Source organism: Lissotriton helveticus, chromosome 5_1 (genome assembly GCF_964261635.1).
Source record: "Lissotriton helveticus chromosome 5_1, aLisHel1.1, whole genome shotgun sequence".
Lineage (NCBI taxonomy): Eukaryota > Metazoa > Chordata > Amphibia > Caudata > Salamandridae > Lissotriton > Lissotriton helveticus.
In genome coordinates this window covers 1,451,362,170-1,451,382,074 of record NC_136065.1, presented here as the reverse complement: position 1 = coordinate 1,451,382,074, position 19,905 = coordinate 1,451,362,170, and the positions used below count along the sequence as shown (strand labels likewise).

Sequence of the window (19,905 nt, the reverse complement as noted above, 5' to 3'; positions counted from 1 at the left end):
GGAAAGTGTTGGATAGCGGAGGGGAAAAAATACTAATCCCACTCCAAAGAGTTCAACAGTAGGGAAAATGTTGGATAGCTCAGGGGTAAAAATTACTATTCCCACTCCTGTAAGTGCAACTGTAGGGAAAGTGTTGGATAGTGGAGGAATTAAATTTACTACTCCAACTCCACTGAATGCAAAAGTAGGGAAAATGTTGGATAGGGGCGGGGTAAAAATTACTATTCCCACTTCAGTGATAGCAACAGTAGGGAAAGTGTTGGATAGCGCAGGGCTAAAATTACTATTGCCACTCCAAAGAGTGCAACAGTAGGGAAAGTGTTGGATAGCGCAGAGATAAAAATGACTATTCCCACTCCAATCAGTGCAACAGGAGAGAATGTGTTTGATAGCGGAGGGGGAAAAATTACTTTTCTCACTCCACTGAAAGCAACAGTAGGATAAGTGTTGGATAGCGGAGGGGTAACATTTTTTATTCCCACTCCAGTGAGTGCAACAGTAGGGAAAGTGTTGGATAGCGGAGGGGTAAAAATTATTAGTCCCACTCCAGTGAGTGCAACAGTAGGGAAAGTGCTGGATAGGGGAGATGTAAAAATTAGTATTCCTACTCCAGTGAATGCAACAGTAGGGAAAGTGCTTGATAGCAAATAGGTAAAAATTACTATTCCCACTCCAGCGAGTGCAACATTAGGCAAAGGTTGGATAGCAAAGAGTCTAAAATACTAATAACACTTAAACTGTTGAAAAAATATACAAATATTTAAAAAATCATAAAATTAAAACAATATTTTAAAAATATAAATTTAAATATATTAAATATATAAAAAGAACATACATTACAATATTAATTACATATAACAAAAACCTACAAATAATATACAAAATAAATTAATACATTAATTTATAAACATTAATTATGTAAAAGCAGCAAATATTAACAAACAAAAAAGATTTAAAACATAAATGCATTTATTTTTATTTCATACCCTATAACCCCACACCAAAAACAAAACAGTTCAACATTTTTAATTACATTTATTACCATAATTAACCTAATTAATAATCAACAAACAAAGTTCTTATTAATCAAAAAAAATAAAATAAACATTAATTGAGTACACAAGCTAAATTAAACTATAAAATAATAAAACACAATTATATATTATTTTTTAAAGAATACCTATTACTATTAACAGCTAAAAAGTAAATAACAAAATTGTATTTAATAGACATGCTTTACCCCTTTAAAAGTAAAAACAAAACACAAAAAAATAAACATTTACCAAAAATAATTTTCAAATACTCAAGATTAATTAACAACTATATATTAATTAATTAATTGAACACAAATTACTTCCCACCCTTTACTCCTATAAACACCACAACGCAAACATAAAATTAATTACACAATTACGATAATAAATTACCATAATTCAATAATTACAATTAACAGCTAATCATTACTTCATCAATTAAAAATATTTTACTCCCCACCTTTCCCATCCTTTACACCTATAAAAACTACCACACACAAATAAAATTATTAACACAATTACCAAAATGAATTACAAATTAATTAATTAAAATTAAATAACAACCAATTCTTAATTCATAAATTAAAAATACATTTCTTCCCACCATTTACACCTATAAACACCACAACGCAAACCTAAAATCAGTTACAAAATTACCATAAATATTTACCAATTTATTCATTAAAATTAATTAACAACCAATTATTAATTAATTAATACTACATTAATTTACACATATAACACTATAACATCTCAATTAAACAAATATTAATAAATAAAAGTGAATCAATCAATTAAATATAAATTAAATTACTTCCTACCCTATTCCTATATAAGCCCACAACCCACTATGGAGCTAAAAAAAAAAAAGGAAATATAATAATATAATTAAATTACTTCCCACCCTATTCCCCTATAAACCCACAATCCCGCTACAGAACTTAAAGCAAAACATTCTAATAAATAAAAAAAAAATTATAATTAAATTACTTCCCACCCTATTCCCCTACAAAGCCACAACCAGCTACGAGACTAAAAGCACAAAATAAAAAAATTAAAATAATAACTGCTAAAAATTTAACATATATATTTAAAATACAAACAGATCTTATACAGAAAAACATACATCTATTACATAAAAAATATATCCCAAAATACATAACAATAATAAAAAACGGTAATTCTAACAAATATATTTTTGCAAACGATATTAAACACTTCAATATTTAAAAAAATGATATTTTGTACCTTAAGTCGATATTCTTGACCATGATATTATTGCTGTCCATATTCCTGACCCACGATATTAATGACTCGATATTTGTGCAACTCGATATTTTGTACTCGATATTTTGTCAAGGCACTCCAAGGGCCAGTTTTAGCCATAAAATTCAGTCCTTTATGGAATCTTTTATAGATTACTCGAGTTTTACTATAGTAGGAGACTTTAATTTTCATCTCAAGTATTTTACTAACACGGATATGGATCCCTTAGTTGACACCCTTAAGTGTTTCAACCTGCATCAGTTAATTAAAACATTTTCCATGCTAATGACAAGGTAAACTCGTCATGAGGCACACTGGAGCTGTGCTCATGACAAGGTCAACTAGTCATGTATAATGGGATTATCAAACTTCCAGCACAGGAGGGGAAAAGCCTTAGCAGCCAAGGTGTTAAAGAACCCACTCCTCTGGCCAATCATACGCTGGACGGAGTCTTCACTAATAATCTAAAACTTAAAATAGATATAATTCTGCAACTTTCTCAGACCACAAGCCAATTTTTTTTTCAGTAACAACTCCCTGTAATAGTGCATCACCGAACAATACAGTTAGAACTGCTAAATACAGGCCATGGAAAAATCTCAGTATGGAGGCACTGGAGGACACACTCTCTGAATCAGTTCCTGTTCCACACAATAATGTCAATAATGCAGCAATTAGTTATACAGAATGGTTAGACGCTGCATGTCAAAGCATGGTACCAGAACAAATATTCAAGAGCTACAGGAAAAATCAATCAGCCCTATCGCAGACTTCAGGAGCTCAAATGGAGGAAAGAATATTATTTTTAATGAAAAATTAAGTACAAAAATTACTCTCTGAGTATAAGGAGTTAATTAAAGCAGAAATACGAAATATTTCTCTGGTAACATTAGATTAATGACAAACTCTACCAGGGAACTTATCAAAACAGTCCAATCTCTGTTCAAATGGAAAAACAGTAACATCTTCATTCCTGATGAATCATTTTGCAATCAATTGGGGGATTTTTCCCCTACTTAAACTCAATTCTATATTTCAGGCATTTTCCTTCTCCTCGAACATACAGAAATTAGATGCAGGTTCTGATCAGGCTGAGGTTCAGAACTCTGGACTAGCCTCTGGGCCATTGGAAACACCCAGATTCTAAAGATTCTCACCTCTTACCTTGGAAAAAACAATTGATCTCATTAGCTCCATTACATCCAGGGCCCCTTCGAACCCTAGTCCTTCTCTGGTCATTATTCCTGTGGCCAGTACGGTGGCCGGATCACTCATGGATCTAATAAATGAGATACTAAGGAGGTCATTGTAATGTCGGCGTATCGCCACCGCCCAACCGGCGGTGGCGATCTACCCAACATCTTTCCCCGCCCACCAGCCATTTACCCCCCGCCATTGTAGTACGGAAAGACCGTCCGCCGCTGCCATGCAGACCTGGGCAGGCACCGCCCACCATATTATGATGTATGCAGATTTAGGCCTTTCCGTGGCTGCGAGGCCGCCATGTAAAGGCATGCCGGCTTTGGCTTTGGGAGCCCATTGCGGGCCCCCGGGGTGTTGGGGGGGTGAGGGGTGCACTTGGGGGGTACATTGGCATGCACAAGGTGGCAGGCACCACGCTGTGCCTGTCACGTTGTGCATGTCAATGCACAACATGCTACTTGTATAGCACCGCCCCTGCGGGATGCTACCACCAGGGTGGCAGGCGCATCCTAATTGGCCCCGCAGGACCGCCGCACCTCTGGTGGTCGGTCCCGTTTTCAGTTACGGTGTCCCCTCGCCATTGTAATGGGGCCCTTAGTTCTGGGCAATACCCAATTATTTGGAAAAGAGTCTCCATCCTTCCTTTGGTGAAAAAATCCTCACTGGACCCTAGGCAGGTGGAAATGTATAGACCCATTTCCCGTCTTCCGTTTCATTCAGCATCAGAGGAACTAAAGGTAGTAGTGGACAAGGGTGACAGAGCTGCACTAATTTTACTAGATTTCTCTGACTCCTTTGATACGATTCATCATGCACTTCTCATCAAACGATTTTAGTCACTTGTGTTTAGGAACACTGCACTAACATTATTGAGTGAATTTCTCAATGATAGACAACAGTGGGTAGAGATTGATGACGCAAGTTCCAGACCTTTCTCTCTTCCCTGTGGGGTGCCTCATGGGTCTGCTCTTAGCCCCACCTTATTTAATGTGTATGTTACTCCCCTTGTTATTCTTATTTAAAGTTTTGGCCTGGCTGTATTCTCCTACCCTGATGATACACAGATAGTGGTATGTATCTCATCGGAGGTGGAAAAGGATGCAATATTTTCTGCAGATGTATGGCCCAGGTTGCAGGCTGGGTGCAGAGAAACCGTCTCAAGCTGAACTCCAATCAAATTGAGTCTTTGCTTTTTGGTAAGGAGACCACCTCTTGGGATGCCTCATGGTGGTCTTTGGATCTGAGTGCTTTAGTGAGGCCAGTGCAAAAGGCAAGAAATCTGGGATCATCTTTGACCCAAACTATGTTTATCAGAGCAAATCAATGTGTGACTTTAGCAATTTTTTATGCTGAGGGTTTGCAAAAAAATCTTTCTGTTTATTCCATTTGATCTACAGAAGACAGTGATGATGGCACTCATCTTTTTGAAGAAGGATTACTGCAATGCCTTATACTTAAATACCTGATAAAAAACTGCAGTCCTTGCACAATGCAGCAGCAAGAACATTACTGAAGGTCCCCAAATTTTGATCATTCTCTCATCAAATACACGGCCTCCACTGGTTGCCAGTGAAAAAGAGGATTTCATTTAAGGCTCTGTGCATAATCCACAACGCCCTATACACAGCCGGTCTGACCTTTTTTCAGGATTGGTTCTCCTGGTATACTCCCTGTATGAACCTTAGATTGAACTCTGCGCGAATGAAAATGGGGTGGAAGAATGTTCTCGTACTGTGGGGGGAAACTATGGTACTCCTTGCCTCTTGCCTTACGCTCGCAATCCACCATGTAGCAATTCACAAAACAGTTGTTCTCTCGATAGGCTAAAGAACCACGCCAGAGGTGTGTCCTCAGGCAGAGGTTTTTCCTGAGACAACTTCGGGTATTGCGGGCTCTATAAAATATTTCATTTCAAGGATGGTGAGGATGCCAAATAATAATAATAATCCACATTTGTAAAGCGCACAATCACCCATAAGGGTCTCTAAGCACTGGGGGCCGTTGGGAAGATTAAGCAAGCTATTGCCCAGAGTCACATGGTGCTGGGCTAATCTGCCGCCACTGCCGGGGATCGAACCGTGATCCTCAGATTCTAGAGTCAGTCGCCCTAGCCACGGCACCACACCTCTCCCCAAACAGGTATTGAACGTCTTCCTGTTGCCTCTGCATTGTCCATGAGAACTGGGCGAGGGCACCTGTGGCCTCAGGGGTCAGTGTGCCATAAATTCAGGCCACAGCAGCAGGCTGTCCTCTGAGACTCCTTCCGCAGGTCCAGACAATGTACTGAAGAGTAAGCCTGAGGGTCCTATTTTTATGCCTGGTGCCTTGTTTGAAGTAGGAGAGAATTTCTTTAGAAGTCCTTGAAGTTTCCTCCCTCCCCTGCCCTACCTCAATGCTGGCTGCTTGAACAATGCAAGTTTGACAAATCCTTTGTGTGAAGTCAGAGCATAGCCTATTCAGTTGCGAGTGGGACCGTGCCAGTGAGGGATCATCCAGGCACACCTAATCCCTCTGTCTTGTGGGGCTGAATAACTATAGTCCAGTGCCAACTATGCCCAGTCGCGTGACTCAGGAACAAATGTTAGCACTTATTACATGTAATAACGCAACTCAATACTATCCCATGGGAGAGGTGGGCCTCACTGTAGTGAAAAACAAATTTAGCAGTGATCACTACCAGGACATGTAAACCTTAAAAATACATGTCGTTTTAATTACAATTCAGTCTGCCCAATGGGCTACCAGGGCCTACATAAGGGCTGACATATATGCAATAAAAGGGGAGTTTAAGGCTTAGCAAGGGGTTATTTTGCCCAGTCTAATTGACCGTTTAAAACTACTTTCAGGCTGTAATGGCAGTCCTGGGACATGTTTTAAGGGGCTACTGAAGTTGGGGGCACAATAAGTGCGGCAAGCCCACTAATATTACAGGCCCTTGATACATGCTATACCACTTTACAATGGACTTATAGGTACATTAAATATAGTAATCAGGCTTAAGCCAAATATACCACATTTAGGGAGTGGGCACAAGCACTTTAGGATGGGTTACCAGTGGTAAAGTGCACTGAGGCTTAATGCCAACAGCAACAAATTCAGCAAAAGGAGGAAGGTTAAGGCAAAACGCTTGGTGTTGTCTATTCAGAGAGGACCAAGTCAAGCATTCTGTAATGTTGTAAATGTTATGATTATATCTTGTATATCTATTTCTGTACACTACAGAGATGTACTCTCAAATTAAGGTCTGCAGAGATAAAACAGATTTTGCTGAGACTTGCTGTGGAAAAAGCAGGGAGGCTGCACACTTATGAAGTGTATGGTGAGTACATAAAGTGTAACAAAAAGTATCAGATAATGGACACCCAGGCAGTGGTCTACAGGTGCCTGTATAAACTACCATTAGAGTGCTTCTCACCAAAAAAGCATGATAAAAAAACATTCTAATATGGCTGTCCAAGTGTGCACAAGTGTAGCTATCTTAACAATTGTCTTCAAGTACGTTTTTTATAATAAAGATTAGGAATCCGTATTCAAAGGCAGTGCTGTAACACAGGCTCCCATAGCCTATGTGATGCACTGGGCCCTAAAACCCGTCAGGGGGGCACTCAAACCTTGAGATGGCCCCCATTCAGCGCAAGGATAATATATATCTGTGAGATATAGGACACTCAGTGACCCCACATCACATTCTGCAGGGGAGACCCATCTTTTTGCATTATGCCACTGTTTAACAGTGACTGCCCACATAAGTACCCATGCAGGATTTGTGAACAGCTAGTGGTAGCAAGTGCCTTTTGGCAGTGCATCAGAAGCTGTTAGTCCATTGTCACAGTAACAAAAAAGAAATGAAAATGTTTGTAAAGAGGAAATTGTATTGAATCCTTTAAAAAAGAAAAAGGCATTGGCCTACCAGCCTAGGTACCGATGGGAGCTATATTTTAGGAGGTAGGGCACATTGTCCCTGATCCCACAATACATGTTACTGGTGCTGCAAAAATGAAGTGCAATGTTATTATTACTGCCCAGTAAAATCATAGACATAGAATCCTGAAAGTAAAATTACTGTGTTGAACAGATTTGTCTAGTTGTAAACCACATGAAAGCTGCTTTTCCATGTGGTTGTACTGCATACATTTACCACCTGCTTGGGGTAGGTGTATGATGAGCTAGTCGGTGAGACGGAGGCTAGCGAAAGGAGTAGAGGAGGGAAGTGAAAGATTTTTCTTGCATGGGGAACATTTTTGCTTGCCCCTGCACAGAATGAAGCCTGGATGCTGCTAAAGACTTTTGCAATTGTGTTTTTTGTCTGGGATTAACAGGCAGAAAAATCGTTATTGGTTTTACCTAACCAGTGTGAGAAAAAACTGAGCATCTCATAATTTGGTAGAAAAAATTAATACATAGCATGCATTCATTAATTGTCACCCAAGCTGTAATGAGGGCTATTGTGCAGACGCACAACTCAATTACTCACAGTAAGGTGATCCAATGTCTATGACTTGTGCCATGTAATATGGTGGGTGAAAGAAAAATGTAACTAACAATTTAACAGATTAGTAGATGAAGGCAACTGACTTAAAGTCCCTGTGTGTATATTGATTATAAATTGTTAACATAAAAAAAATCTAAAAAACCAGGCACAATACTTGATGTGCTAGTGAAAGAAAGCTTAATAAAAGTTGTTGCCGGCCAAACATGTGTTGGAAATGTACCTTATTACAGGTTTACCCCAGATGGTATGCCTTCATCCTCCTCTTTTTCTGACCCTCTTTTTGTTGGCTTTAGAACTCTGAGCACTTTACCACTGCTAACCAGTGCGTAAGTGCATATGCCTCTCCCCTAGAACATGGTGACATTGGTGAGTACCTGATTGGCATATTTAGTTAACTTACAAGTCCCTTGTAAAGTGGTCTACTATGTTACCAGGGCCTGTAATTAAGTGCTATAGTAGGCCTCCTAAAGAACAACACTACTGCCAGTACTGGACATCAATTGACTATTTTATGGTGACCTATATGAAATAAACATAACGGTCCATTTTTTAATTTGCGTCACTAGTTTATTCATTCATTTATACACTAGTGGAACCAAAATTATTTTCATCAATGGAATAAACAATTCTTTGTGTGTATGTACAAATATACAATATAACATTTACATCTAGATCAATATATACAATACAATTTACAAATTTACAAAACACATCCACACTTTCACTCTGGCCAAAACTTTCATCCATCTACTAGCATACCACAACGCAAAATACTTAAGGCCTAATTGTCAAAAATAAAGGTTCTTCAAACATATGAATGGTTTCACATCCTAAGAATGAAATCAATGTGATGAATACAGTTACAGAGGTATTAATCCTACTTAATCAACACTATTCATGATGTATTTCAAATTTTGACAGAAGAGACCAAAAACCGGTCGACGCGTTTCGAACTCCCAAGTGCGGAGTTCTCCTCAGGACCAACAATCTTATTATTGTGAACAAAGCAATCCTCGAGTAGATGGCGTTTCAGATGATAGACATCTCTATTTTAGCGCTGATGTCACCGCATAAGTGCAGGTTTTACACTTATAAAACTTGATTAACTGTTCGGGAGGCCGCGTGATTAATTTCGCTGGCGTCCGTCAGAAAGGTATTCTCTCGTGAGTCCCAAACGTACGGCAACCTCATACGTATGTACGGTATGAGGTTGCCGTACTTATATAGTACTGGCAGTAGTGTTTTTCTTTAGATAGTTTGGACTCTGCCTTACTAGTTTGGAGTCACGACCCTGTGTCGTTTTTCATAGTAGGCCTCCAGCACTTATTGTGCCACACACAAAATGAGCCTTTTGAGCCTGTATCAGGCCTGTATTGCAGGGTCTGTGTGTGCAGTTTACTGCCTCTTCGACTTGGCATTTAAAACAACTTGCCAAGCCTTAAACTCCCCTTTTATTACACATAGGTCATCCCTATGCTAGGCCCTAGAAACCCTGTGGGCAGGGTCCTGCGTATCTAAAAAGTAAGAACAGTACTTTAACGTTTTATATCTTTTGTTAGTGAAAAACATCTAAATTGGTTGTGAGGCCTATTCCTCTCATAGGCTAGCATTGGGAATTCCTTAAAATACTTTAAAGCTGTAATTCCTGATTAGAAGGTATAGCTAAGTAATGTTTCATATTTTTGGAATGGTAATGATAAATCCTCTTTAGTGGAAAAGATGAATTTAACATTACTATTTTAGAAATTCTACTATTAGAAAGTGGTGGATATTTCCCTGCTCTTACTGCTCTGTGTGCCTTGCAGCCTGTCTCCAATACACGTGTGTGCTGAGTGACAGCTACACTTTGTGCATTCCCTCTAGACAGCCACAACACAGGAAAGGTAAATTTGATAGAGGCCTCATCTGCATTCTGATAGCTGTTCTTAGGCAGGACGGGGGAGAGGGAGCTGACACATCTGCAAAGGCAGTGTCCTGTGTCCTGCACATAGGGCTGATTATTACCACAAATATCCTGCCAGACAGGGCTGGGATTAAAGGGAACCTGTGCACTTTAAGGTCCTGCTTTGAAGTTATCCCCACTTCACTTTGTGCATTCCCTCTAGACAGCCACAACATAGGAAAGGTAAATTTGGTAGAGTCCTCATCTGCATTATGATAGCTGTTCTTAGGCAGGACGGGGGAGAGGGAGCTGACACATCTGCAAAGGCAGTGTCCTGTGTCCTGCACATAGGGCTGATTATTACCATGAATATCCTGTCAGACAGGGCTGGGATGAAAGGGAACCTGTGCAGTTCAAGGTCCAGCTTTGAAGTTATCCCCAATTCAAAGGCACATTTGGATATAAGTACTGGTGCTCTCACTCTACCAAGACAGTACACTACTGGACCTGGATAGAACTCGGTACAAGTAAAGACTGCTGTGCTGTGCCAGTTGCCTACAATGCCTTGATTGACTGTTCCAGGGAGTTGATTCTCTGTCTTGCTGGGCAGCCCATCTGTCTGCTGAGGACAAGGGCTAGACCAATCTCACTTGAACCCAGAGTGATTCCAAGGGCTTTCTGGCTTACCTGTTGTTTTTTGAAGTCTCAGGGACATACAGCCTTCCTGCAATCCTGCTGGTGCTGCTGGACTCTGAGTCCTAACCTTGCCTGAGGTGCCTCCTCCAGTCCTGGGCCTCAGAATTGGGGGCTGCAGCTGATTTCCTACAAAATTGACACAATTTCACCACCGCATCAGTCGGACAGACACATCATGCTTCTATGCTGGTTCAGAGGCTGTGCAGAGACAGCGGTTCAATAGCCTGCATGGGCTGACAACGACACTCTGTGTGGCTCGATGACAACGCATTGCCTTTACCTCAGTGAAGCTCGAGGAAAGCACAGCGACCCAACTGTGTGGAAAAGATTTGTGTCTTCAGGATCAGCTCTTTGCTCCATCAAAGTTTTTTTTATCAGCAGGCCATGCATGTGCCCTGTAGCCGGCCAGCCCTCCATCGCAATCGACCTGAACTTTTGATTTACCCCTGTCGAGCATGGCCTCAAGTATCATTTTAACACTACTGACTTCTAAGCACTGTTTTTGCATTTATTATTTAAATTTCATATCTCAATTTTCACTGTTTGGATTATTGTCAATTTGATCTTGTTTTACTCAGATACATATTCTCCATTTTCCTAAACCTTTGTGGAGTCTTGTTGTGGTGTTGTCATTGTGTTACTCTGTGTGTGTGCTGTATAAATACTTTATACATTGCCTCTTAAGTTAAGCCAGCCAGTTCTGTGGCAAGCTACCAGAGGGTGAGCACGGGGTAATTTGAAGTGTGCATCTAGCTTACCCTGACTAGGATTGTGATCCCTTCTTGGACAGGGTGCAAACCTCTGCCAACTAGAGGCCCAGTTTCTAATAACCTGATTCACTCAAACTTTGTGTATTTCAGTTTCTGATCCATTTTATTGTCAAAGTGGTCTTCTTACATGTCAATGTGTGACTTGTGTTCTTACCCATAGGAAAAGCAAAACCCTGCAACAGAATACTCCATGAAGACTTTGGTTATTACTTCACTTGGGCTCCTAATTGCCGGAACAGAGACAGTTAGCACAACAATAAGGCATGGCTTACTCATACTGCTCAAATATCCAGAGATTGAAGGTACATTGTGTGATAAAACAGCTGCAGGTTGTGTATGAAGATGAACCCAAAAATAGTGTTATTTATTTAGCTTATACATTTGACACTGTTTGTCATATCTTCACAAAAGTTACCCAAAAAAGTTCATCAATCTCAGATCATTCCTGGAAATTTTCTGGGTGATCCGTTAAGTGGAGGCTGAGAAAAAGAGCAGTCCCAAAGCATGTTTTCCCCATGCTAATTTCCATAGGAATTGTAAGGAGTAATACAGAAAAAGTGCCTGAACAGAATTACACCTCATATGGCAGAAAACAAGATCCTTTCTCAGAAAGTGTGCTTTTTGTGATGTAGTATTTATCTGTTGAGGTATTTTTGAGGAATTAAACTTCAAAATATAGTTATAGCTGAATTATTGATCACTGCAAATTAAAGAAATAAGGCATTCTGACTGTCCAAGAAGGCTTTGTTTCCCATCACCCCCTCATTAGTCCTGCAGTACTGAACAATCAGTCAATCACACACCTACTTAATCATTCATCCTGACTCTTATACACCCATTCATTCTTCAATACACTTTGGCATAAATATATATAAATATTTATATATATATATATATATATATATATACATATATATATATATATATATATATATATATATGTATATTACCTACTGGCGGTCGCCAGTAGGTATATATAGTTAGGATTTTTTCTCTATGGGTTTTTTGAAAATTCTATGTCTAATAACTTTGGCGTTTGTGGACGGAATCGGCTGAAATTTTCAGGAAAATGGCACATTTTGTTTCTGAGCAGCCCTTGAAAATTTGGGGGGGGTTCGTCCAGTGGGGGCCGAGAAAAAAGGGGGGTCCCAAAACGTGTTTTTAACATTGAGTTTTCCATAGGGCGGTTGGCCTCACTTTTAGCCCGAACGGCTGAATGGATTTGCACGAAACTTGGCAAAATTGTAGGGACTGGTAGCCCGATGTGCCTTTTGTAGGTCTCAATATATGTGCTCCAGTGGATTTTGAGAAATTAACGTTTAAAAAAAGATATATATCTGTAACAGCGGACCGGTTAGCGCTCTGGTTCGCGGACTTTTCGCGCAACGGAGCTTTGTGAAGCGAAGCTGATTGGTTCTCCGGCGTCTGTCAACATTCCAAACAGTCCGTAGCGGCCGCCATCTTGTCTCTCGGTAGGATCGAGAGACAAGAGGAGGTCAAAACAAAGGGGGAAATAACTATAAGGGGGCATAGTAGATCCTCGCTGACCCCCTAGGTTTGATGTGGAGGTTTTAAAAGGGCCCCGCGGGGCAAAAAAAAAACAAAATAATAATAATCGAACGGCTGAATGGATTTGCACGAAACTTGGCAAAATATTAGGGACTGGTAGCCCGATGTGCCTTTGCTAGGTCTCAATATATGTGCTCCAGTGGATTTTGAGAAATTAACGTTGAAAAAAAGATATATATCTGTAACAGCGCTCCGCTTCGCGTACTTTTCGCGTTACGGAGCTTTGCGAAGCTGATTGGTTCTCCGGCGTCTGTCAACATTCCAAACAGTCCGTAGCGGCCGCCATCTTGTCCCTCGGTAGGATTGAGAGACAAGAGGAGGCCAAAGCGAAGGGGGAAATGACCATAAGGGGGCATAGTAGATCCTTCCTGACCTCTTAGGTTTGATGTACCATTTTGCCAAGTTTGGTGTAATTCCGTTCAGCCATTCAGGCTGTAGACGTATGTAAATGTCCTATGGAAAATTGCATGGGGAAAACACATTTGAAAGTGTTGAAATTTAGAACCAATTAAAATGTTACTTTGGTTTTGTATTTGTGTGTGATGAAAGTTAATTGGTTATGTATATATGTCAAATGAGAGGAAACCACAGCCATTTTGTGATACTACTGTCTGAGGTACATTTGTGAGGAATTTTTGGTGGTGAATTTCTGGTGTTTGATTTACACAGTACTAACACTTCTGCTACTTTTAAAAAGGTGAGTTGTTAATTTGTAAGGGGAACTATGTTGTACACTTGAAGATAATTTGAAAAATGTTTTCTGTTATTTATTTGCAGTCCTTCTGTTATACTAAATACTTGATGAAGTTAGTTTTATATTATGTATTACTAAAAACGATAAATGAAAGTGATTATTTTTTTCTGCAATTTACAGCAAGCAATTTCAAAATAAAATGGCTCACAATGAAGAGACCGTGGCAATTTCTTTTGAATTGTCCACTACATTGATTGAAATTGAGAGCACCAATAATGAAATATTGTCACAAGGAGGACATGACTTGTATGATTCCATTAGATTGATTGAAATGGACAGCACCAAGAATGAAATATTGTCACAAGGAGATGACTTGAATGATTCCACTACATTGATTGAAATTGAGAGCACCAATAATGAAATATTGTCACAAGGAGGAGATGGCTTGTATGATTCCATTAGATTGATTGAAATGGACAGCACCAATAATGAAATATTGTCACAAGGAGGAGATGACTTGAATGATTCCACTACATTGATTGAAATTGAGAGCACCAATAATGAAATATTGTCACGAGGAGATGACTTGAATGATTCCACTACATTGATTGAAATGGACAGCACCAATAATGAAATATTGTCAGAAGGAGGAGATGACTTGAATGATTTTTTTGATCAATCTCTTGATGGCGAATTTATCGAGTGTTTGGAGACCATAGAGTTACAAGAATCATCATTGCAGACTTTTAATGAGGAGATTCCAGATGAGATGATTGAAGAGGAAATTACTGATGAGGACATGTTACTAGTTGTTTCAAATTTAGAAAATTCTGAAGAATAAATTTATATTTAGAAATCAAAAATTGTTTGAGACATTATTTATTTTTATTTTTAATTTATGAGGTTGTAGCGAAGTGATTGTAGTATAAAATGAGACTTATAGTATAGAGTGCAACATTTTTATGTTACATGGTAAGTTTACTCATATTTACTTCCCTTCTGCCACTATATTATCTCCAATGTGTATTTGACATGTCTTCTTCATCTCCGGCCTCCTTTCTCTCACTGTGTGTCTCCGATGCATCTTATCGCTGGTATTTTGTGTAATTACAGAAGAGAGTAAAATAAAATAGTTCGGAACGTGAAAAGGGGGCAAAGTAGAGTACTCCTCACCCCCTAGGCCTTTTTAGGCGGTCCCAAAAGGATCAGTTTCTGCTTTCCTGAGAGATTATGGTATGAGTTCCATATACCACAATAACTTGCATTACAACATGCAAGATATCTATCTCCTATTACCAACTTTTGGAGATATTCGCGCTAAGCGCGAATATCTCCAAAAAGTAACACCTGCCCTGAGCAGTTCTTAGCCATGTTATCCAATGGGAGGTGGATAACACGGCTAAGAGTATTAGCTCGGTAATGCATGAATATCGCTGAGTTTTTAGCGATATTCATGCATTGCGGCCGTTTATTATCGCATTTGCGATAAACCTTGATAATAGTAAGGTTTATCTTCGATAATTTCTGACGATGCTTAGTGGTAAAAAATTGGTTGGTAAGCATCGTTAGCGATAAATATCGCTTAACTTTGGTAATATGCCCCAACGTCTGTTAACGTTCGATTCGAAGGAAATGAGGAAGTGTTGAAAAACATTGTCTGCGCCATCTTGCCTTTTTTGAAATGCCACACTTTTGTCGTGCACGGCAGCCATTTTAGATGTCTTGACCAGACCCACTCTCTGCACGCTGTCGATTCGTAGCATGGCTCCTCACCCTCGTAAGCATCTCCCCCAGGCACTGGTCACCACCGCTCTCTGTCTTATGCATGGGCAATAAACCTTCCCCCATCTGCGCTGCTCTTCCCTGAGAATCACACTCTGTGCCCGCCCGACACCTCCCTTTCGCCCTATTCACTACCGCACCCTCTGACACTCCTCTTCCTCTGTGTCCGAATGTCCAGGCCGGTCCTAGGCTATCAGCTAGCCCTGCAGATGTAGTTTATGGCCCCAGCTGTAAAGAATCACCCCTCTTCAAAGGAGTTATAGTAGATCAAGGCCCACACCCGATGTGATCCGTCACAGCACACGCGTTCCTACTATCTGAAAACCATCCTGTATTGTGATTGGGGAGGGGACCGAGCCTGAAGCGGAAGATTCCAGGAATGACTCTTTGTACATCAAAGTTTTTACAATTATGTGTCACATTAAAAATATATAGCACTCCAACAAAGTAGTAGGAATATAAAACTTTAATAACATATAAATATATACAACAAAACAAAAACAGTAAAAACATTTAAACAACGAAGAGACCGTGGCAATTTCTTTTTAATTATCCAATAGATTTATTGAAATTGACAGCACCAATAATGAAATATTCTTGTCAGTAGCGGTCTGTTGTGCGAATAGTTCCAAGGCAGCAGAACGCGCTGAAATCTAGATGGCACGAAAGTGATGTCTAGTAAGTTGCCGCCCAGCAAAAAACGGCGTGGGGCGCCGCGGGGGTGAGTGAGTCCAGTAGGCACCACAGCTATTCTTACCGGCATTGCAGAATTACTGCTGGGGACAATGCCTGTGCTGTAGCAGGGTCACAGCAGAAACAAAAAGGATTCTGTTGAAGATGTTGTTGGTTTTCAATTTGAAAACAGTTCTGGTGTCAACTGCTATGCTAATGTAGTGGTTAATGTTTTGTTTTCTCTAGAAAATGTAAAAGAGGGGGAGGCAGTCCAAAGTTCCGTTAAAAGGGCAAAGGAAAGGATCGGTGGTTTGAACTATCAGTCAAAAAGGGGAGGGGGTGCAATAATTTTTCCTACCGGGTCACACTGTGCTTTCACCGGAAGTAAGGTCTGCAGGATTGTAGTAATTCAAAGTGAGGCTGGCGCCAGCATGGGAGCGCCGACGTCCCGCGGATACAGTTTCGTCACTCCACGGGCGATCATGGCAGTCATTCCCCATCGGGGGTCGGAGACTCCCGCGGCTCCTCTAGAATCTTCAAGGTCGTGGAGGACTACGGTGGTGGAGTCAACCAGTGACCGGGCCATTTCTTTATGTTGGGCCCGCTCTTGCCAGGTCGACCGCCATTTTGAGAGTTCGGCAGCTACCGGCGATCGCGGGGTCACATGAGCGGACGGGCTCCACCCTGCCGGGCGAGACGTTGCAGCATGGCCACAGTGGAAGAACCGTTATCTAGGTCGTTCCGAAACTGTGCAGCACTGTAGTTGTTAGGATGCCACCGCCTGGAGCGCTGAGGGTGCAGCTGGGAAGCCTCCACCTGGGGAGGCGGGAGAGGCCTGTTCGCACCGTCTCTCCCTCCCAGTGCACCCCACGGCGTCTCGCTTGAGATTTGTTATGGCCGGACCAGGCGATGAGGACGAGGGGGGGGTCGGAGGCATGTGCAAGACATCCCCCTCCAGTGTTGTCGCAGCCATTATAAAAGAAAGAAGTGTCCCGTCCGTCTTCGGGCCGGGCTTCCGGTGGATGTCGGCCGGACGCCCCTGGCTCTGGCCCCATGAACGGGTTTCTTGGTTTATCGGCTGCAGCCGGATCCCGTCGGCCTCGGCCCCCCGACCGTTGGTGGTCGGACCGGAAGAGCATGTGGCGGGACTACCTGCAACTCTCAAGGGCCACCGCGGCCGGACTGGGAGAGAGAGGGGAGGGTCGAGGAGACATTCCCCCCCCCTGCAACTGTTCAGCGTTGTAAAGGCAATCCCCTGGCCGGGTCCCGCTGGTCTCGGCCTCTCCTCCGGCTACACCCTACGTTAGGATCTCCTGGCCGAGGCGTGGCAGCAGGACCTGCCTTATATGGGCTGCTCCCGGCTGGGCGTAGCCGGAACCCTGCCCCACCTTGGAAGTTTCCAGAGTGGGGGTGGATGTTCTACTGACTTGCATTTTCCCTAGTCTATCGATTTTTTTGGCGTGGCAGGCGGTGGGACAGCGAGGGGTGATTTGGTTTCTCTTACTGTTTTTCTGGTCTCTCACCACTGGCATATTTTAACGTTTTCTTGTTTCTAGGACATTAATAGGTTTTATCATTACGTTATGTTATCGTTTCTTTGTTCGTTGTTTAATAAAAGTTCATGTTCATCAGTGGCCTACTGATTTTCGTTTTCCTATTTTTTTCTTTCCAGGTTGTTTCATGGTAAAGTTTCTGTTAACAGGATACAGTGATCACTTCGTTATTATTGCATATGTCCTTTTCACTAGGGGTGCTCTCTGGTCGGGCCAGATGACGTATCTCTAGTAAATGGTCCGGGTGAAAAAGGTGCATCAATCAGTGGGGAGTAGATAGGCATGACAGATTACAACGGGGGAGAACGGTCCGCATTACGTACCCTTTCACTACTTGCAAAGATTTTCCTACGTTTATTTGCAAACAGGGAATACCTCCAAAAAGAACTAATTCCCAAACAGTCAATGTTCGGACAATCAATCAATCAATGAGGAATGAAATAGGTACGACGTGTTAAAGGCTTGCGTTACCTACCCTTCACTATCTGCAAAGGGAGATAGAATATTCCTATTCTTCCTCGTTTGCAGGTAGAGAAGATCGTTAAGAGAATTAACTTCGAACAATTCAATGCTCGATTGAAACAATCAACAAGGGGTACTGTGAACACAAATGAACGCCGCTTATATACATACGCATTGCTATTTTCAACAGGTTGTTCCTAATGTTTCTATTTTAGCGAGGTCAAAAGAGATCCCATTAGTGGCCTACTGATTTTGCTCGATTCCTTTTGTTTTTTTACACGATTTTTCGCTATCTGCAAAGACTAAACAGAGTATTGCGACTCTGTGCTTGTTTGTAAATAGAGAATGAACCAAAGAGAACAATCAATCAAATGGAGAGAGAAGCAGGCACGACGGATTACAAAGGGGGAAAGGGCTGCGTTAACTACCCTTCACTATCTGCAAAGAGAGAGTACTCCTAATAGAAATGAGGGGTGGGGGGCAGCAATCAAAGCAGATCAGTGTGCATAAACACGAAAAAAAAAATTCTTACCACGTACTTGACATTCGACAGCTTATGATATTTGCTATTAAAAAACCATTGAAATTCACTGAAAAAACCATAGGTTATAGACCATATATAGTTAGGAATTAGCATTTACAAAACCTTGAAAATTCACTGAAAAAACCATAGGTTATAGACCATATATAGTTAGGAATTAGCATTTAAAAAACCTTATTTTACTCACACAAAACCATTGAAATTCCATATATAGTTAGTTGCACTAACTATATATTGCGCACCCGCAATCCACTGCTGATGATGTCACATATTACATCATTCATGACATGGTCAGTGACATCACTGATGACATCACTGATGACATCTCAAATGACATCTCACTTGACATCAATGATCACATCACTGATGATATCATTCATGTGACAATACAATGCATCTCCTCACATTTTAATATAACCTCTGTTTCACCCAGTGTTAAAAACAGAGTATAATTTTTGAAACCATTGACACACCAATACTAGTTACTACATACGTACTCACTGATTCCTACGTCTACACACACATTCACTCATTCACCCATACAATCATTCATACATACAATCACTCATGTTTACAACACAATCATATGGACTCATACACCTATACAGACACTCACACTCTGCCACTCATCCATGGAGTTACTCACACACCTAGTCAGTCCTGTAAAGAATCAATCACACTTCCATTTTCTACTCTATACAGTTAAACATAGAGCACCTTACGTTTTCAACCATATACTAACACATACTTACTCTCTTATACAATCATTGATACAAGTACACATTGATCTGTACAGAGTCACACACCTCCCATCCAGCCACACACACACTCAGTCTCCCATGCAAATACTTGGGCAATCAATCAATAACCCATATAGTTACTCATATAGCTACTGATCAACACATGCAGCAGTTTACAGAACAACAGACATAATGATGCACAAATTAAGACAGTTTAGTCACTAACCCATGCACTCAGTGAGACACATTTAATCACTCACTCATACATTCAGTCATGCACCTACTAAATCCTTCGTCCAGACACTTATACATCCACTCATTCTTCAATATGTAAGACATATTTTAACTTTACAGAAACATAGTCACTGGATGTTGTCATCAGTGATGTCATCAGTGATGTCATTTGAGATGTCATCAGTGATGTCATCAGTGATGTCACTGACCATGTCATGAATGATGTAATATGTGACATCATCAGCAGTGGATTGCGGGTGCGCAATATATAGTTAGTGCAACTAACTATATATGGAATTTCAATGGTTTTGTGTG

At 40.8% G+C, this 19,905-nt stretch overlaps 1 pseudogene across 1 annotated transcript in view; it reads left to right on the top strand.

Annotated features, from left to right (window-relative positions):
* LOC144755475 (cytochrome P450 2A9-like) overlaps positions 1–19,905 on the top strand; it is a 572,487-nt pseudogene that overhangs the window by 325,594 nt on the left and 226,988 nt on the right. The window contains exon 6 of the transcript XR_013594897.1: positions 11,504–11,645. The product of XR_013594897.1 is annotated as a cytochrome P450 2A9-like (transcript). The remainder of the gene's footprint in view (positions 1–11,503; positions 11,646–19,905) is intronic.